Genomic DNA, 18,791 nt, shown 5'->3' with positions numbered 1-18,791 from the left:
GGTGCTGGCTCACGCGTGGGTCCTGCTCCATCTACAAAAAACTATTCCCCTTATCGCTGTCGAGACCGCAGCTTTAGAAACTGGTTGTGATCAAGATCTTGTGTTAGCAGGACGGGGAAGTACGCAAGCGTTTCCATCTACTTACCTGGGCATGGGAGGGAAGTGGGGGAGAGTCATGAAAGGCACCGATTGTGTGTGGATTTTGAGGTTAAACAGAGGTAACCTGGGGAAGGGGAGGGAGGAAAGGCGCTGAGTGGCTTAATTTAATCAATAAAATGTCTGAAATAGTTGTCGAGATTTGATTCTCCCGTTTGCTAGTTTAAGTTGCCCTTTAATGCTCATGTGTAACATCTGTTACTGTGCGCGTACAACTGCGTTTTGGGGGTGGTGCGCGCTTTATTTTGAGAAAAGGGATAATTGCCGAGGAAGATACAAAAGAAGCAGTTTTAAGATGCTGCGACTTTCTAGAGCCTTGCGGGTTTACAGCCAGCTCAGTAGCAGTGAAACAAACTTGCTGTCAGAAGTTTACCGACGCTCAGGAAGGAGGAGCGCATCGCGCTGCCCGGCCCGGGACCCGCGGGCTTTGCTCCGCGGGGAACGAAGCGGCGGGAGCTGCCATGGCGCTGTCCCCGGCCGGCAGGCACGCTGTCTGGAGAGCTGGTGGAGCACTCTCCCGGCGGGGCAGGTGTCCCCTTCCGGGCCGGCCCGGAGCGGCCGCGACCGCCCTTCGCCCGCCGAGAGAGGCGGCAGCGCTTGTGCCCAGAGCCGACGGAAGAGGCAGACGCGACTTTTCTGTGTGTTTTTATGGCTTGCCTGCGAGGAAAGGTGCCGTCTCTTTCCCCCCTCGGCCTCTTCCGCCCATCTCTTCTCCCCGGGAGCTCCGGAGGGAGCCGGGAGGGGCCCGGCGCGGCACAGCCCCGGACACACAGGGACGGTGCGAGGGGCCGGCGCAGCCCCCCCGGAGCGGCAGCCCGAGGGCTGCAGGGCAAAGATCTTGTGCTCCCTCTATCTCGGGGCTCTCTTTGACCTGATGAGCTGCTTAGGGCGGGCTCTTACAATAGTTTTTCCGTAAGAAAAATCCGAGTTATTGTGAGGTGCAATCCCCATACATTTTTAACCATAGTGATTACTAAATTAATAGCGGGCCCTAAGACAGATGTCAAAACGTCTTGAAAATGTTTATCTGTGAATAATTGAGAAGGTGGTAAGACGCATTATCTGATTGTATAATGAAATATGTATGAGGAACAGCTGTTTGCAATAGTCACCTCCCGTTGTTTCATTAGCCTAGAGCCTCCTCTTTAAAGAAGAGCTTCCCTGAAGTTGGCCATTCAGCGTCCGCCGCTTCCACCGGCGCCAGCGGCCGAGCCGGAGCCACAGCGGGGAAAGGGTAACCCGGTGCTGTCGCTAGGCCGGTCCACGAGCTCTCCCCGCGGCATTTCTCACAGCTGGTCTGCTTCTAGGCGGGAGGGAAGAGGGGCGCATGGGGTCCGAAGATGTCTTGCCGGGCAATCTCAACCTGAAGAGGACGCTCTGGGAGGAAGGATCCTAGATGCTCATCTCTGAAGCACAGCAAACAGCCATTTATTAAGATTTCATGCCGAGCAGCGACAGCCTCCTCGAATGCTTAGTGTTGACATAAACTTGCAGACGTCGAGCATATGCTGTTGCACAGCATTGTTTATGTGTGGTACCAGATGTTGCTTTGCATCCTATTGTCTGGAGACAATGTTTAGTTCAGGTTAAAATATCTTTACTTAAACTGCTCAGTTGGCCATTGTGTGAGTATTAGTGAAGTGTCATGGAGAGGTAATGGGAAGTCCGGGGAGGTTAGCTCTCCGAGCATGGCCAGAAGGTCCCTGGTTCATGGTGGGGTTACAGCCACCACTGTCATCTTTTGTTTTCCCTCCTCAGAGAACCCTTGTCCTTCCTCTAAAAGGATGTGCCCCGCTCTCATTCCCTTCGGAGTTTTCTCCACCGTTTCATGAAACGGCCCGATGTTTGTTTTTCTAGTTCCCCTAAATCGTCCGAAAGAGGAAAGGAAAGCACGGTCCTGCGTCACCGCCACCCCAGGCCGGGCCGGTCCAGGCGGAGCGGGGCGGCCCCACGCCCCCGCCCGGGGATGCTGGCGCCGGGGGGAAATCGGTCCCGGGAGCAGAGTTCACGCTCGAGCCAGGCCGGCGGCTCCCTCCCCCCAAAATGCCCGGCCGAACCTCCTTCCCTCCCTCCGTCCATGGCCGGGCGAGCGAAGGGGCGTCCGGGCGAGCGGGCCGGGGCAGGCCCCTCCCGCCGCCCGGGGGAAAGCGGCCCGCCTGGAGCCTTTTCTTCCCTTTAACCCCGCAGTTTGGGCCGGTCGCGGCAGCTGACCTGTGGCTAGACTTTTGCTCCGGGAGAGAGGGGAAAAAAGCTATAGACTTTAATCGGATTTCTCCCCAAACACTTCTGGTATGTTGTTGTTATGCATCTATATGGAGATCATTATTTATAAATGAGCGACTACGATCAGTCGCAAAGACTTTAAGAGCCCGGATTTGTGTCATTAAGTTGAGGGCAGGGTGGTGTGACTTAGCGGGGTGGTGGCCCGTGGGCGAGCGGGACATCACCTGCCGCCCCGCTTTCCCTTTAGCCACCCTGTCACCCCGGGCGAGTTCCCCCCTCTGGAGGCGGTGCGGGCCCGGGGCTGCGGGCCGTGCCCCCACCAGCTCCGCGTTCTCTCCCTGCAGTCTGGCTTAACACAATGCAGGCAGATTTCCCCGTGTACCAGGTGCCCCGCGAAGAGTGGAGAAGAGGTGAGAACATTTTCCAGAAGCAGCAGGTTTTGTTGGTCGCTGTAGCCCCTACCTCCTCTGCTCCCCGACATTTGTGAAGCCACTTCAGGGCACCGTTAACATCTCTCTAAATGCTCAAATTAAACAAAAAGCCTCATTGTGTATTTCATAATCGAAAGCGGAGGTTTGCAAAGTGATGCACCGTATAATGTAGATGTGTTTGTGCGATTTTCAGCATTTTTGCCTGTGCATAATCCCTTATGCCTTTTATTATAGCCCTACACATTACAGTTCATCTGTAAAGATACTGCTTCAGAGGGACCTGTTGCACACAGTGATGGTAATTAGTAACCTTGGTAACAGTTTTAAATAAAGGTTATAACAATGATGTCAACTGTTTTTATTCATCATACTGTAAATGGGGTCTCAATATTATTGTGCCTGTAGAGGACAGTGTTTAAGAAACAGTTATGAGGTTCTACTTTACTTATTATAATGCAAGTTATCACTTTTTACCTTGTCCTTAAGTAAACATGATCGTGGTTCTAAATAATATAAAGATTTTCAAACTGTTGAGGACTCTGTAAACTTTAATTTTCTGAATGAGGTGGATGTAATTATGAATTAGACTTATCAGGCTCCAAGTACCCTTATGAAGAACACTGTAGTCTTCCAGAGAAATACCTCAGAATAAATACTGCTTAGAAACCGTAATGAGTAATGTTAGCAGTGGCTATACCATTAGCCTTCTGCACAGGCTATCTCCACTATTAAAGCTTACAGAAAATGCTCACAAGCTGAAAGCTAAATTAAGTATAATTGCTTTTATTTACCTATTGCTTTCATATAATTAAAATATTTTTAGTTACATTTATCAAATAGCATCCACTTTGAGTATTACCTGCCACATCTATTAATCCATTTTTCTGTATTAACTACACCACCATTAGCTATTGAAATATGTATATATATACATATATATTACCTATATTGTCTTTGTCAAGATATGTTTTAGTGCTCATTAACAAAAAATATTCTTGTGGAAGAATCTCTGAAGCATGTTTTTCATGCACATTTATTAATAATCACAGTTGTCAAGAATTAGATATGCACAGATTGCAAATGGAAAGAAAATATTATACGCAAAATGAAATATAGAGTAGAATTGAGTATAACTATTTTTCCTCCTTAAAATAAAAAATTTACAGAGTGAAAAACTGAGCTATTAAGCTTACTTAAAAGATGGCTTTGTTGGTTTAATTATACTGTAGTTATTTTATAAATATGTTTCAAAGGAAGCTTGCCATATTGAATGTCAATGAAGCCTGTAAAGAAAAGACTTACAAAAGCTAATGCATACCAAATACCAAATTTTAGTCATTAGCATTCCTATTTATTACAAACTAGAGGAACCTATTAACAGACAAGAATTTGTTTTTAGCTAGCATTACAATGTTTAGCCATTAAAATAAAAAAGGGCAAAACCTTACAATCTTCTTGCCCTGCCCTTTAGAATGTTCCTTTTACTCAGACAAATGTATCAGAAAGCCTGATAACAGAAACTGTGATTCTTCATTGTTACCATCTGTACCAAAGCAAAACCTGTATTGTTTTATTCAGCCAAAATTTAAACTTTTTTCAAAGGGCCAGGGCTGTCTGATCAAGCAATTCAAATATTTTGCACGTACCTTAACATCTGCATTGGAAGGATTTCTGGCCATGGGGAAGCACAGGTTGGCTTTGGGCTGATTCAGGCCTACAGGGTCAAGCCTAGAGGCTGCCAGGCCTGATCCAGCATCAGTAGGAACTTCTCTATCACATTCAGTAGTTTAGATCAAGTCTGGGATGTGGATAGCAGCTTTCATGCTTAGGGTGGAGGAAGGAAGGACTAAACCATTCATGAGGTTAAGCAGGCTGGTAACCAGAAGTTTCTTTTCAGTGCTTGTCACACAATCAGCATATTTATTCATGTTCTGCCTATTTGTTCAAGAATTTATTTAAAATCTCTAGGCCAAGCATTTCTTTTCAAATACCCTTTAAGAAATTGTATTTTTGTCTCTTTTGAAGACAAGTGTGTGCAAATACACTACCCCTCAGAATTTCTGAAAAAAGTTAGGCATATTATTATGTAACATATTAAATTTCAACCATAAATGATAAATAAGCTTCCTTGTGCTTTTCACCAAACTGTATTCTTTTGGTAAAAAGAGAACTTTTCATGATGAGGTAACAAACTGATACATCTTTTCCCTTTTGTTACATCCCACATGGTCCTTGTTTTCTCAGCTTGTGAGTGAGCATCACTCCTAGAGACTGTTGGGTGCATTCAAATAGACAGAGAGATTCAAAACAAGACCAAAGAAGCAGCACAACATCTAGAGAATGTCTGTATGACAGATGTTGTCAAATGCTTTTCTTGCCTCAAAGATTACTTCAGTTTTCAAAGAGTTGGGGGGAGAGAGGCAGAGAGCGGTTCAGGAAAGTTCAACCCATCTGTTTAATATTTGTTTTCCAATATTCATCGTTAATTTCTAAACCAGGCTTTACACTTAATTTAATAAAGTGTTTGGTTTGACTAATAAGGATCACTTTTGATTTTGATTTTGCAAGAATAGAGTGAAGACTAGTACAAAGAAAATTCACTGTATAAACATCCTGCCCAAGAAAGGAAGGTTCGCCCATACTCCATCTACAGGATTTGTAAGTACAAGAAATTTATTCTCTTCAAAGATTTAAACTCCTTGGATTTAGGATGCCATTGTAGGACTGGTTGTTTATAGCTTTTACATGAACATATGGTGAGAAGTTTGACTGAAATAGTTCTACAAACAGCATATCTTAGCATGTATGAAATATTTTGAATAAAGGAGTTCCTGTGTGACCCCATTTATGTGATCCACATTGCTGCTTTTCACTAATGAAAACAAAACTGATCTGAAATTTGCATGAGTGTGATGTCTGGGAATAACAGGCGCATAAAATCAAAATGATGCAGACTGTCTCTGATTTTGCTAAGATAAACTAGAATTTGGGAGGAAGAATCTCATGGAAAATTAAATATAAAAGCAGACAGAGTTTCTGAAGTTTTAAGAACTCCTATTTTTTCCTGGGAGATTTTTTTGAGTCAAAGATCTTCAGTTTATTGTCAATGAGGAGCAGTGGTTCAAGAGGCTGCAGAGAGCACAGATTCAAATAAGCCTGAAGGAATCTTTATATTGTTTCTCAAGTAATTGTAACTTTCAATAGGAAGGCTTTTTCTAGGTCAGCGTGTCTATAACCCAAAATGCAGCTGATCCATAGATCTACAATTCGGATGCTGCTGCAAAGATAGATGTCTGCAGGTCTTTCACTTACACTTAGAGGGCACACCAGGTAGCTACTGTTAGAAGTTTTTAATCAGAAAAGCTTTAATTTGCAATGTTTCTTCCTACCAAACCCAAACTGATTTAACTCTAAGTCCTGTTGCTAGAGTGGCAAATGTGTTTAAAGGAGAAAGGGTAGTAATGCAATAGTTCTGACAGTGAAGTTCAGACAAAAAAAAAGAGCAGCCCTATGGAAGAAAAAGTGGTCTGATGAAACACTTCTTTGTTCATACTGTCCCTTTAATACAAAGCAGAATACAAATGTTTGAGCGAAAATGCTTCAATTGTTGCATTCTTAGCAATGCTTTCTCTTTCTCACTTTAAACCATCCAGAGTCCTTTGTAGCCACATACAGTATGCAACAGAACAATTTGGGAAAGATTCATCTATCAAGTTTAACAACTTTCTGGTGTAACTTCAGAGAGGTTTATTGCTTATTCATGTGGAAGTGAGTACACCCAACTTGTTTTGCCTGGTTTTGCTACTTTTGCTGGTTTGCAGGGCTGTTCTGGTAGCTGCAAATGGCTTCTCAAGTGACATTTGCTGACATTCAGTAGTGTATATTTATCAGTATTCTTCACCTCACTTCTATACATGTAATCTATTTTATTTTGTTCTTCATAGCAACCTCTGTTCCACTGTCCATGGCCTGAAAATGATAAATGGCACAGTGGCATATTTCCCTAGCTGCACTAAAATGTCACTGTGAAAAATCTTTAATGGACTAAGTGTAGCTTTTCAGGTTATAACTTGTCAAGTTACGGAGAAATTCTAGAGTTTCTCCCTAATCCACCCTTCTTTGGTACCACAGCACAGACGGCAGAGACTAATTATAAGTTACAGCAGTCAGAGCGGGGCAAAAATAAATGAAGTAGAAACTGTTTGATCAAGACTCATTTATACTTGCTTTCTGCACTTGTGCTGTGTTACCTGATGTGCTCTGTGCAGGCTAATGCTGGATGTGCCTTACTGCTTATGTATGAATATGCACACATGCTGAGATCTAGGTTATTTGAAAGAATTTGCTTATCACTGTAGCACTGGATGTATTTATACTGCTCCTACATCTGGGGGTGCCAAGGGAAACCCTCCAGGCTGGCCAAAGTAATGAAATGCTTTAAGAAAGTCTCTGGTGGCACCTGTGAAAATGAATACTATCTGGAAATAAACATGTGAGGAGCAACTTAGTGTTACTACCCTCTTTTAGTTTAGGTACCAAAATAGGTCAAGAGAGGCTGACTTAGATTTTAAAGCAGCCTCAGAAAAACAATGTACCTGCCCTGGACAGAGGGATCTAGAAGACTATCCTGCTTAAGGTTTTCTGTTCCTTTTTCAGCAGTTCTTGATCAACATTTTGGACAAAATGCTCAAGTCCAGAATATGTTAGTGTGAGACAGAACAGTTTTTGAGAACATTCACCCTAAATCTGACTGCAGATGGTACTTGGGTGTCGCTTTTCCTTAGTTTTCCCTGCCTTTGCAATGAATACTTATAAGAAATATCTTAGGTCCTTAGTTCTTTTCTTTAAAAAGAAACCTACTTCCCTGTTCTATGATCATAAAGCATCATGCTCAATTTCCTCTCATTGAAGAGCTAGAAAGCACTAAAGGAACTAAATGCTAGAATCAACAAGAACATTTGTTTTGCAGCAAATGGTGAATGGTGTAATTTATCTGACAAAGAGGGCATTTTTTGCAATGAGGGACAACAGCACCTCTTTAGATCATGCCATGAAGTAGCAAGTAGCTGGAATTATTTTAAAGTGATTTTTCTATTACTTGCATTTAACTGGTATTTTTTTTATCCAAGAGGACAAGAGGTTGTAAATCTGGACGTGACATGCAGCATAAAATACTTGCCTTTTGAAAAGAAGCCAGAGCGGAAGTGCTTTAGAGTAAAATCTACCTTCCTCTTCTCCCATTCCCTACATCAACTTCCACCTTATTACAATCATGCTACTACAAGGCCTGTGCCCTCTTATATCCGTACCAGTTTCAGAGGGTCCACATTTCACTCTTAGGACTTAAGTGTTCACATAATCCGTGATGACTTCCTGCAAGGATGTGACTTTAAATCCCTATGCCTACAGAATATGCTCAGTGGGGAAAAATCTCTTGTCTGACTAACTTGAAAATCATGTCAGTCTTAGGAAGTGTAATGAGTCCATCAGCTTTCCCAACTAACATTTTCAGTGCTTATTGACTGTGTAGACACAGTACTTTGTGTCACCCAGTATTTTGCTTTAGGAGTTTAGACCTCACTTTGTTTCCAAGGCAAAGTTTAAGGGAAAGAAACATCTTCTAGTGGAATAGCTGAAAGCAACATCTGGAGTAAGGTTTTTGTATACAAAGGAGGACTTGTGTCTGAAAACTTTTTTCCCCAAATTAAAACATTTGGTCTAAGAGAAAATACTGCCTTTTCCAGCAGTTTTTATTATACTCTTAGACCATACTACTAAATCAGCTAACAGTAACCATGCTTTGCTTGTCCTGAAGGGGTGAAAAATAAACTTAAAAATGAAAATGAAATGAAAGCCTTGAAATGAAGCCCTATGATGCTTTTAAGGCCTTGGCTAATTATCTACAGCTGACATTCTCCTGGAAGCCAGCAGAAGCTCTGTGCTTGCATCTAGAAATTCTAAAATTTATAGGCTTTCCCCTAACACTGCTTCTAGAGGACAAACAAAGGCTTTTTTCCAGTTCACTCTGCAGCCCTCAGATTACCCTGAGTTCAGTTTACTGCATTTACTACCTGTCCTCCTGAAAGCCAGATGAGTATGTTCTGCTACCACTATGGTCAAGCATCCCAGGAGCTCTAAAGAGCCTTGGGGTTTTCTACTGCTTCAAAGGCACTTTCTCCCTACCCAGAGGAGTATGAATTCTGCCACTGACTGGGGTCTGAACATGGCTCTGAGAGTTTAGCTCGCAATGTTCTGGGGCTGCACTGTCCTTCAGAAACACCTCTGCCCGCTCCACAGGCATGAGGCCACATCAATCTGCTCTTTGCACTTCTTCAGAGACATTCACTGAAAACTCTTTGGGTTGGAGGAAGCAGACCAGCATTGTGCCTTCATGCAGAAATTGCCAGCTTGGCACCTATTTTTTTCAGCATGGCATTGCAAGGGATTCAGCTTTTCACATCTATTTATTTAGTTTGACTGCTTATGGCCTTTCAAGTGCAACTGTCTTCTGTGTATCCAAATGCCACGGGGGATGGTTTGGCTTTGTGAAAAGATGGTGGAAAAAAGGAAATAAAGCAGCTTCCCTATGGGCTTATTCTTAAGACACACTGCTGCTTGTGGCTTGTTTCCCATGGAGGACAAAATTTCTCCTAGTGTTTGACATATATGAAGATACCACTCCTGCTCTTTGCCAGCATCTAAAGGGAGGATGTACTCAAAGATCTCAAGATACATGCAGAGACTATCAACAGTTTCAGATTAAGCACAGCCAACATCACTGGGACCAAAATGGATATTGTATTATTGTCCTTTTTTTCAACCTTTTTATTCTTGTGTGTGTGTTCAATAGTTCACTTGAAAAACAAAACACTGAAATAAAAACCACACACATTTTTCCTACTGAGTGGTCTACCTGACAATAAAATTCAAGTACTTTTTTCTAAAAGGTGTTTCAGAAAGCACTGAAGTTACAGTAAGGAAAAAAATATTCATACTGACCTTTTCAAAAGCACTTACCTGATGCCCAGTTTTACTCAATTGTAGTAGGAGCAGAGCTAAGGCATGACCACAGTCCGGAGCAATTTCACACCTATAAGCACGGGTAGATTTCCTGGTGAACATTTAGGGTGTTGCAGACCCTCTCCTGTATCCTTGCTAGATTACAGGCTAAATTGAGGCCAAGTTTCTGCTCTGCTCCCTAATACATATTATGGGTGCAATCATCTCTGTGTAAATCCCTTTGTGGATTTGGGTCTGAGTGTTTTTGAAAATCCCACCCACATGGGACACCCGTAGGTCAAATGAAAAATTGCATAAGCTATTAACTAAAGCTATAGCTTATAAAAAGTTACCCACAAGAAAGGTACACAGGTTAGTGCTGCTCCAGGGCATCCTTAAGACACACTTCAGCAAGTTATAAAGTTATCTTTGGAGAGCAATCAGACCAAGTTGTCAGTCCTGTAAGGATAGATTTATGTGTCTCTGACATGTCAGTTGTCGTCTTTGCCACTTCATTGCAGCTATGATATTTCAGCAGGAGGTAACCACTGCTATTCCCCTGCCTGAAAATCCACAGAACTTTCTTCTGTAAACATTTATTACCCTGGATATTTTCACAGGACTGCATCTCTGAATTCATCTATATGTTTTTTTTAACTCTCACTCACAGGTCAGTGCTTTTTTTTCCTCAAATTTTTTCTCATTTTAATCTGAATTTATGTAGCAGAAAGTTCATGGGCAAACATTTTTCCCCCAAAAAACGTTGGGATTTGTTGGGTTTTTTCAGCAATATCATTTAAAAGGGTTTTTTTTTGTTTGTTTGTTTGTTTTTTTTTTTTTTTTTTTTTTTTTTTGGTTGCTGAGGAAGTAACCTAGGTCATCACCCTGTACTGGAAGAGTTACTGTCTTCATCATGAAGGGGCCTAATCAAGAAGTTTGTTAGTAATCTGTACTATTGATGCAATATTGTCATTGAGCTTACCTCCAGGGCTGGGCTTGTTTCTCTCTGTATTCTCCTGAAATATTGTTCTGCAAGCTGGAAAAAGGATTTGTTCTGGCTGAGTCTAAAGTGAACAATTAGAGAATGGAAACTCTCAAAGTGAGTTTGTGTTTAAGGCCTTAATTCTCCTGGAAGTGAGCACAGTGGCAATGCCAGCACCATGCAGCAGACTGTGTCCTGACTGCAGCTACCCTGGAGCCTGAATCCTCATCCCAGCTCTACAGCCGTGCACTCAGAATTGGCGTTTGGTAGACAGAAGCTGGAGACAGAACAGTGCATGACCCAGTACAAATCTGTAGCCTAAGTGATACAGTCCTCCCAATATTGTTAACTTTTGTACAAAATGCCCCCTGGAGACACGTTTACAGAGTTGCCATTTCAGCAAATGACATTTTGCATATTCTTCGGAGATGCCACGTGGGTAATGCAGTCATACTCAGCTCAAAGTGACCATGTGAATTGAACATGACTCAGCTGTTCTCTGGATTACATACACAGGGTATTTTATGTCAGCAGACAGTAAGAGAAGCTGAAGTGGGGCTGGAAAACAGAGAAAAGACATCTTCCCTTCAGAACTGCCATTTTGGTAATGCTGCAATGTTCTATGCAGGTAGCAGCTTATACTGGTGCATAGTGGAGGTCAGCTTTGTAACAGCAGAACTTTTTTTGTAAAAACCAATATTTCTCAAGTGTTTCTCTCTTTAGTGTGTTTCACCAGAAATAATACTCAGAAGCTACTAAGGAAATGTTCTAAAAGATGTAGTGATATTGCTTCTGCAAGTTCCTGGTTATTTCCCTTCTCTTGTTAGGGTATATAAAAATTACTAGAGCCCCATATCACTTTCCCCCTAATTCTGTACTTAAATGTCCTGTTTTCTTTACTGATTTTTTTTTTTTACTTTTCCCTTTGAATTACTGATCTGGCTATTCCCTTTGCCCACACCTACCTGCTGTGGTCTCCTTCCTCATGCTGGGGAAGCTTGGTTTTTATCTAATTACTAAAAGGCCTTCCTATTTCTCTTTGGAATTATTTAAAAAAATAAATTCTCTTTCTCTTTGTCATTAAGGCTCCTCAGATATTTGATCATGATTTATTCTGAAGTTGTTAATCTCCTTTAGACTGTAAGTATTTTACAAGTTAAACTACATCTGATCTCACTGTTAACAGCAGGCAGGTTCGAAGCAGAACCAAGTTAGGCTGAGTAAATCTACCTATGAAACTTCCCAGCATTCCACTGATGCTCCAGTGCTTTATTGCAGCAAACATAAGTGCTTTTAGAAGATTTGGTTTTGGTACAAAAAAACAAACAAAGAAACAAACACAGCTCTCACCAAAAGAACACGTGATCTCCCCATGGAGAACCCTTGGGTTCAAATTCCTGACCTGCTGTCTCTCTAACTGCAGAGGACTGTGTCAATTCACCCACAGCCTGATAGTTATCCTTGGGCAAGATGCACTCCACAGTTCCTCCTGGAGGTGATCTACTTCCTATAACAAAGCATTCTTCAGAGATATTATCTGAATTTGCTTCCTCATATATTGGGTGAGCATCCCCACAACTGCACTGCAGAACTGCGCTGAAACTGAGCTGCACTTTCTAATGAAAATTCATTTCATTGCAAAATTCCCAATCAGCTCTAATTTGGAAGCCCCAGCTGAGCTCCTGCTGTGAGATATATCATAAGAGACAGATCTTGCTGTGAAGGGCTGGCAGGTTGGAGAGATGAAGGCTGAGAAGAAAAGCACAACAGAAAGGTGAAAAGGCTTCCTCACAATCACGCAATGGGTCAGTGGCAGTTTTAGGTCTTCTTAGTGCCAGCCACAGCCCATGCTACCTCTCCCATCCTGAGCTTACAGACAGTCTTATCTTTCCCTGGTCATCTTTTCATTAACTAAATTATTCTTGCATGTAGGTTAATGCTTGGGTGCACAAGTTCAGCAGTTTTGAACCTTGCTGTTTACAAAGCATCATGTACATATATATGGTACCATCAAAAACTTTGCGGTAACAGATAACAAAGATGTCACAGTAAAATGCTTAAAAGCCAGGCCCTATTGCACCAGAGTAGACAAGAGGACAAAGAGTATCAAGTATTGTTCAAACTAAAGTCTGTCAGCTGCTCTGAACAAGGTAAGAAATATTATTGGAATATCGCAGTTTGGAAAATCTGGCATAAGATGGTGCACCTTAGCCTGTACAGGTTGTTAAGCTAATGCCATGGTTAGAATGTGATGCCTTAAACTTTTTCAGATGCTTCCCTAAATCTCTAAGACAATAAGAATTTTTAGTTTAAAATTCATTTTTTTCTTCTGGCCTTGCACTGATTAGGTACAGAATTAGAGATGACTTGTGATATATTATGAATAGTATACCATTGTATTTTGTTTATTTTTCCTGGGAGCTTTCTGAAACTAAAATTTCTCTTTGAGGACAGCTGGTCCATGCCCCTGAGGAAAAAGATGCTTATGTCAAGGCTGAGGTTAATGATTTTAATTTGCAGTTTTTGTGGGAATATTGTTTTGATTCTGCAGATATCGCTGTCTCTCCATTGTTTTAAAAAAGCAGCAATACTTAAATAAGGCTTTACATCTTATTACCCCAAAACATGTTTAATTTTGTTTGACTAGATCATGTCAGGATGTTAATAGAATAATTGTTATTCCAAACATGCTTGGTGAACTTGAATACCAAAGTGAAGTTTACATGTTTAATCAAATATATTCAGTAATTCCAGTGGAAAATGCAGAAGTGTTTTCTGTCAATATTTTCTTGACTTTTGAAATGAGTATACATTGCCCAAATTGTCATTCTTGTGTATCTATTTTCTATCCATATCCAAGCAATTGAATTCATTTGTATGATTGTTTACAATAGCTGAAAAGGGAAAAAAAGCCCCACAAGGTCACATTGGCAATACTTGCTGGAAGTGCTTTTACAGGTATGCGATCAAGGAAAGGAAACATCTTGCAGATTTTCAAGCCATGAGTTGTCAGATGGGTCATAAAACCAGCTGCAATTCCCAAAACCGTACTGTATTTTTGGATGTATTATAAAAAGGCTGCCATTTCTCTTTTTTGTCTCTCATGCAACATTTCATCTTTCCTTCTGCATGAGATGATGACTTAAATCTCGCCTAGTTCCTTCAAAGATCTTCAAAAGAGGAAAAAAAAGGCTTAAAAAATATTACTTGATAAAAAGCTTATCCATAGTGCTATCTGGTTTAGAAACCAAGCAGGGAACCTTGGGTTGAGACCTGCCCGTGGAATGGTATTGTGCAGGCATGGGCAAGTGGCAGGATAGCATGGAAAGAATGGGGAACAGGAGCTTTGGAGCTTTGGAAGCAGAAGAGATTCTGCGAGGACACTTGAAGAGACAGCACAGAAGTGGGATATAAAATGGAAAGATCAGAGGAAGAATGATCTTGAGGGCACAGGAGGAGAACAGGAAAGCGCAAAGAGCCTGTAGGACCAAGAGGGAATTAATGGATCCTATGAGGCTCCTTGCTGCTGCTGACCCAGCTACCTCTCAGGATAACATTGTGGGAAGATGCCCAAGGGGAACTTGTAGAATGTGGTTTGTAAGCTTTCTATATATTGATCACTAAACTCTTCACATTTTCTTGAAGCAACTTTCTCCAGTAGTGACTGCTTACAGACCCAGCCAGGAGACAATATTTGTGGATGGACTTTTGGTGGGTGGCAGGGCTGGCAGAGAGCAGGTGAAGGCAGTGCCCCTGAGCTCAAGTGTATCATGTTTGCAATTTGTTTCAGGACTGACCCTGAATCTTCCAGACCCTGGAAGATTTTCTGTCCTCAGGGAATGTGAGGAAGTGTGGAGACAAAGGGAGAGACATGAAGTATTTGTCCAGGAAGAAAAGATGTAAATATTCTTGTATATTGGCTGATGGTTTTTAAAGATTTTGCTAAATGGTATGGTTTTATTACTTCTATTAGTAGAAAAATAAGTGGAAAAGAAAACATTAAGTTTTCTAAAGATCACAGTTGTTCTACATTTCCTCAGATTATCTTAGTTGGAAACATCATTTGAGATAAGACATTCTTCTATTCATTCTTCTTTTTCTTCATTCTATAAGTTATTATAGAATTAAGGATATGATGATTTTATTGTTAACAAATAGTAAAATATAATACAACGTTTTCACCACATTCGAAAATGCCGTAGAACTGCTGATGGAAGTATGTTATTCTTGCTTCTAGATAAAGAACCTCAAAAAAGGTTATTTAATACGAAAATTCACCTTTCCCAACGATATGTATTTTCAACATCTACAGTGTATTCAGAGTATTTTGTGTAGCTTCTCAGGTCTGAAAAATCCATGGACAAATTTTCACTGAGATAGTTAGATGATATAGACATAGCTATATCTATTTTTCTTTTAGGTGAAAGTGGCATCTGAAAAAACCTGTTCTTTCAACGAAGCAGCGAAGCAGCAAAGCAGCAATATAGGGCCTGAGCTGGAAGTCCTTCTGCTGTAAATCCACACCAATCCAACTAAGACCAAGCACTTGTGAATATTAAATTCACACTAGTGTAGCTGAGAGTAGAAATGGCCTTTGTTTTTGAAACCCTTGGAGTCCGAAGTGAAAAAAAAGGAGCAGGGTTTAACCTTTAAACCTTTCACTGACCTTTAAGCAGTACTTTGGATTATATCTGCCCTTGTTAATCTGAAGCCACTTGCAAACATAACTGGCATTCCTGTTTTTTAAGTATACTTTATGTACATTACAGAATGTGTTGGCAATTGAAAAGTTTGGCTCCTGTTCATTGTGTCTTTATCACCTTTTAAAGTGATGCTTATCTTTGTAAACAAAATATCATAGTCAGCAGCAACACGAGAAATGCTTTGTGTTGAAGTGCATCATGTAAGTGATGGCTAGGCATAGATCTATACTGTTGGAGGTGCAAACCCACGTGTTGATCAAGACATTAAATTTTGTAGAATTCCTGTATTAATGTAGAACTCAACAAGGAACAGCTTTGTTAGCACCTCTTTCTATCACAGGTGAGTAGAAACTTCTGCAACATCTGGCCAGACCATTATTTTTCCTTCTTTGGCTTTTCTTTCTTTCACACTATTCACATCACTGCTTTGCATGCACTTTTTTCTCATGTATACCTTCCCCATACATATCCTCATTTTTGTCTATTAAATCCAAACTACAGGTACAAATGATATAAAATGAACCATGAATTTATCTTGGACACGATCTCACTGTTCTCATAATCTAAACAGAGTTTAATTAACACTAGAAACATCTACTTCTTGATATAAATAGAATAGTCTAAAACTGGTGATTGTCATTTCCTCTTTTCATTCACACGATGATTGCAAAATGTCTTGCCTTTCACATGGAAATTTGTCTCCTAAATACATCTGTCTTTAGTGGAAAAATGTCATGGGCAGAGCACAAATTTATAGAGGATGTATATGTTTAAGAAATACCAGCTATTTCATATTCTGTGTCCATCATTTAAATCAAGAATTTTCCTGCTGGATTGTTACAGTAACATAGAGGAACCGATGCACTGCCCCTTACATTTAAGCTGCTCTTCAAGTGCAGAAATACTGACCTTAGAAACTGACAAAATTACAAACAAGATATTTTGCCTTGAAGTATGAAATGCTGGAAATTGCTGAGACAACCTAGCACAACAGAGACATTCAGGCTGAAGAAGTGTGAGAAACACCATTGTAGGTTTAGAAAGATAAATGCATGGGATTTGTTTTCCCGTAAAGTTTTACCAGGACTTGACATTGTAAAGACATTGAGTGTCATAAGCTTTTAAAGAAATAAAGAGTTGATAAGCAGAGAGCAAACACTGAAAGGTCTTGTGATGTAGCTGGTGAAAAGCACCTGTTTTTAATGGTGGATATTTATTTGAATATGAAAAGTACTATACATTTTTTTATCATCTCCTCATCTCTTGCTGTTGCATGTTGGAGAATGACTAAATCTCTGGAGAGGGATCAGATCTGTAAAAGTTGTCAGTTGTTAAGACAAGGTATTCAGTGAATAAATGAATTATTGTACTGAAGTCCTTTATTGAATATTCCCGTGTCACTGCTTTAGTTAAGTATCAAGAACACAGGCATTTAACAATATTACTTTAAATTCAAAATGCCTTGAAAGTACTGAGATTCAATTTGCAAATGTTACCAAGAATAAAGCATGTGCCTTGGATTACATGTCACTTCTTGGGATGTTTTGACATATCACATTTAGAAAATACTTTCCTGTGACAGAAATGATTAAAATAAATTTCAGTTATCTATGACTTCTAACAGTCCAGTTCTTGTTTAGTTTGTTCTCTGCATCACAGCAAGCACCAGCTGACCTGCTCACTTGTGAGCAGTGTGGAGGCCTACTGCTTAAGGCTAACGTGCTATTGTGTTCCTTGTGTGAATAATCCTGTTAGCTGCAAGGGAACACAGGCATGGAAATATCATAAAATGGTCAGAAGAGAGTAAATAACCTGACTTCCTTCTCTTTTCTACAGATGATCTGTGCAGTATTTTTAGACAGACCTCTTGTGTGATGGTACCAACATCTTCAATGCCTCCATCTTTTTATCTCCTCTCAGGGGTACCAAAATCACACCAGCTCTTCAATATGTGTTCAGATGGGCACACTTAGAAAAGTAGATAAACAAATCCATTCAATAATCTGTCCTCTTCACTTCCAAAATACTGATACCAAGATAGAAAATATAAGGATACACAGGAAGGTACTTTACTCTGTGTCTTTCATGAAAACACACTTACTCTAGAAATTCAGTATACAAGGACCACAGAGCATTGTTCCCAAAGAGCAACCATATCCATAATGGAAAATATACACCAGAAATTTAGTATTAAATCTACTTTTATTAAATATAGTTAAATTAATTACAGCTTCTCAGTATCAAATTTTAGTATTACGTGTAGTATTACATTAAAAAATTAATCCAAGTAGACAATTCCTACTACAGAGTTATGCTCAAATTTGCCACTCATATTTGTGGAATTTGCAGAAATCTGAGAAAGACAGCTTTGGGTTTACTAACAAAGTGTCACAATTAAACTTATCCAGGAGGGCAGGTAAGACTGCCTGTTAATAGTAACATTCTCAGAACAGCATGATTAGTTCACTGATCAAATCACCTGCCCATCCATCTATGCCATGCAAATACCAAAACCAAAAAAAGATTACTTTTTGCAGTGCACCTGTTCTTAGCACATGATGAGAGGATTGTGAAGACAGTGATGGAACATACAACAAAAACCTGTTGCTTCACGCTCTGTGACACATTTGCTGTACCAGGAATGAAACAGAGAGAAGGAATTTGGTTGCTGGGATTATGAAATCTGGATCCTGGTCCTATAACCTGCTGATGATATGGACTTCTGTTGTCATTTGGACGTGATTTTATATTCACTGTCTTAATTAATAGTTATGGATGTTGCATGACACAGTGTTAACACCCTATCTGAAAATAAAATGAGTACTGACATGTCAAGGACTTGGCTAAAAGGTGTTTTGATTTCTCTCTGATTAGTGCTGGATCTCACTGTTGATCTGTTAATCATTTTAGCTTCATCAGATGAAGCAGAAAGATGGGCAAAGGCAGTTTCTGTTCCCCACAGCATCCTGGGACTGGCACCAGCTGCACAAAAGGTAAGACAAGGTTTGAAATGCATTAAGGCTGCCCAGGTACCAACTAACCTGTCACCTCTCCTAGTCAAACTCTCCTGCTTTCCCACATTCAGTGGGTGGCAGAAAACATAGATTATTCCCACATTCAGGGGGTGGCAGAAAACAACGGCTGCCCCACTCCTTAGGCTATTGGCTAAGACCTGTGGGATTCAAGCATTTGAAAGCTTCATGTGGGAAAGGAAAGTAGAGACTGAAGCACTCACACCCTAGGGAGAATGCACAGACAACACCCCCGAGGGCACAGCAGGATGTGGAGCACTATCAC

The 18,791-nt window shown here is 40.7% G+C and overlaps 1 long non-coding RNA gene across 1 annotated transcript; it reads left to right on the top strand.

The window, feature by feature from the left end:
- Positions 1-5,070: 5,070 nt before the first annotated feature.
- Positions 5,071-14,756, top strand: LOC137469972 (uncharacterized). The gene is made up of 3 exons (XR_010996842.1): positions 5,071-5,468; positions 6,464-6,578; positions 14,582-14,756. It is a non-coding gene; the product is annotated as an uncharacterized lncRNA (long non-coding RNA).
- Positions 14,757-18,791: the final 4,035 nt, after the last annotated feature.

The sequence above is a fragment of the Anomalospiza imberbis genome, chromosome 3, assembly GCF_031753505.1.
Source record: "Anomalospiza imberbis isolate Cuckoo-Finch-1a 21T00152 chromosome 3, ASM3175350v1, whole genome shotgun sequence".
In the NCBI taxonomy this organism is placed as follows: domain Eukaryota; kingdom Metazoa; phylum Chordata; class Aves; order Passeriformes; family Viduidae; genus Anomalospiza; species Anomalospiza imberbis.
Note: the sequence above shows the minus strand (reverse complement) of the source record. Positions and strands in the feature narration are given on the sequence as shown.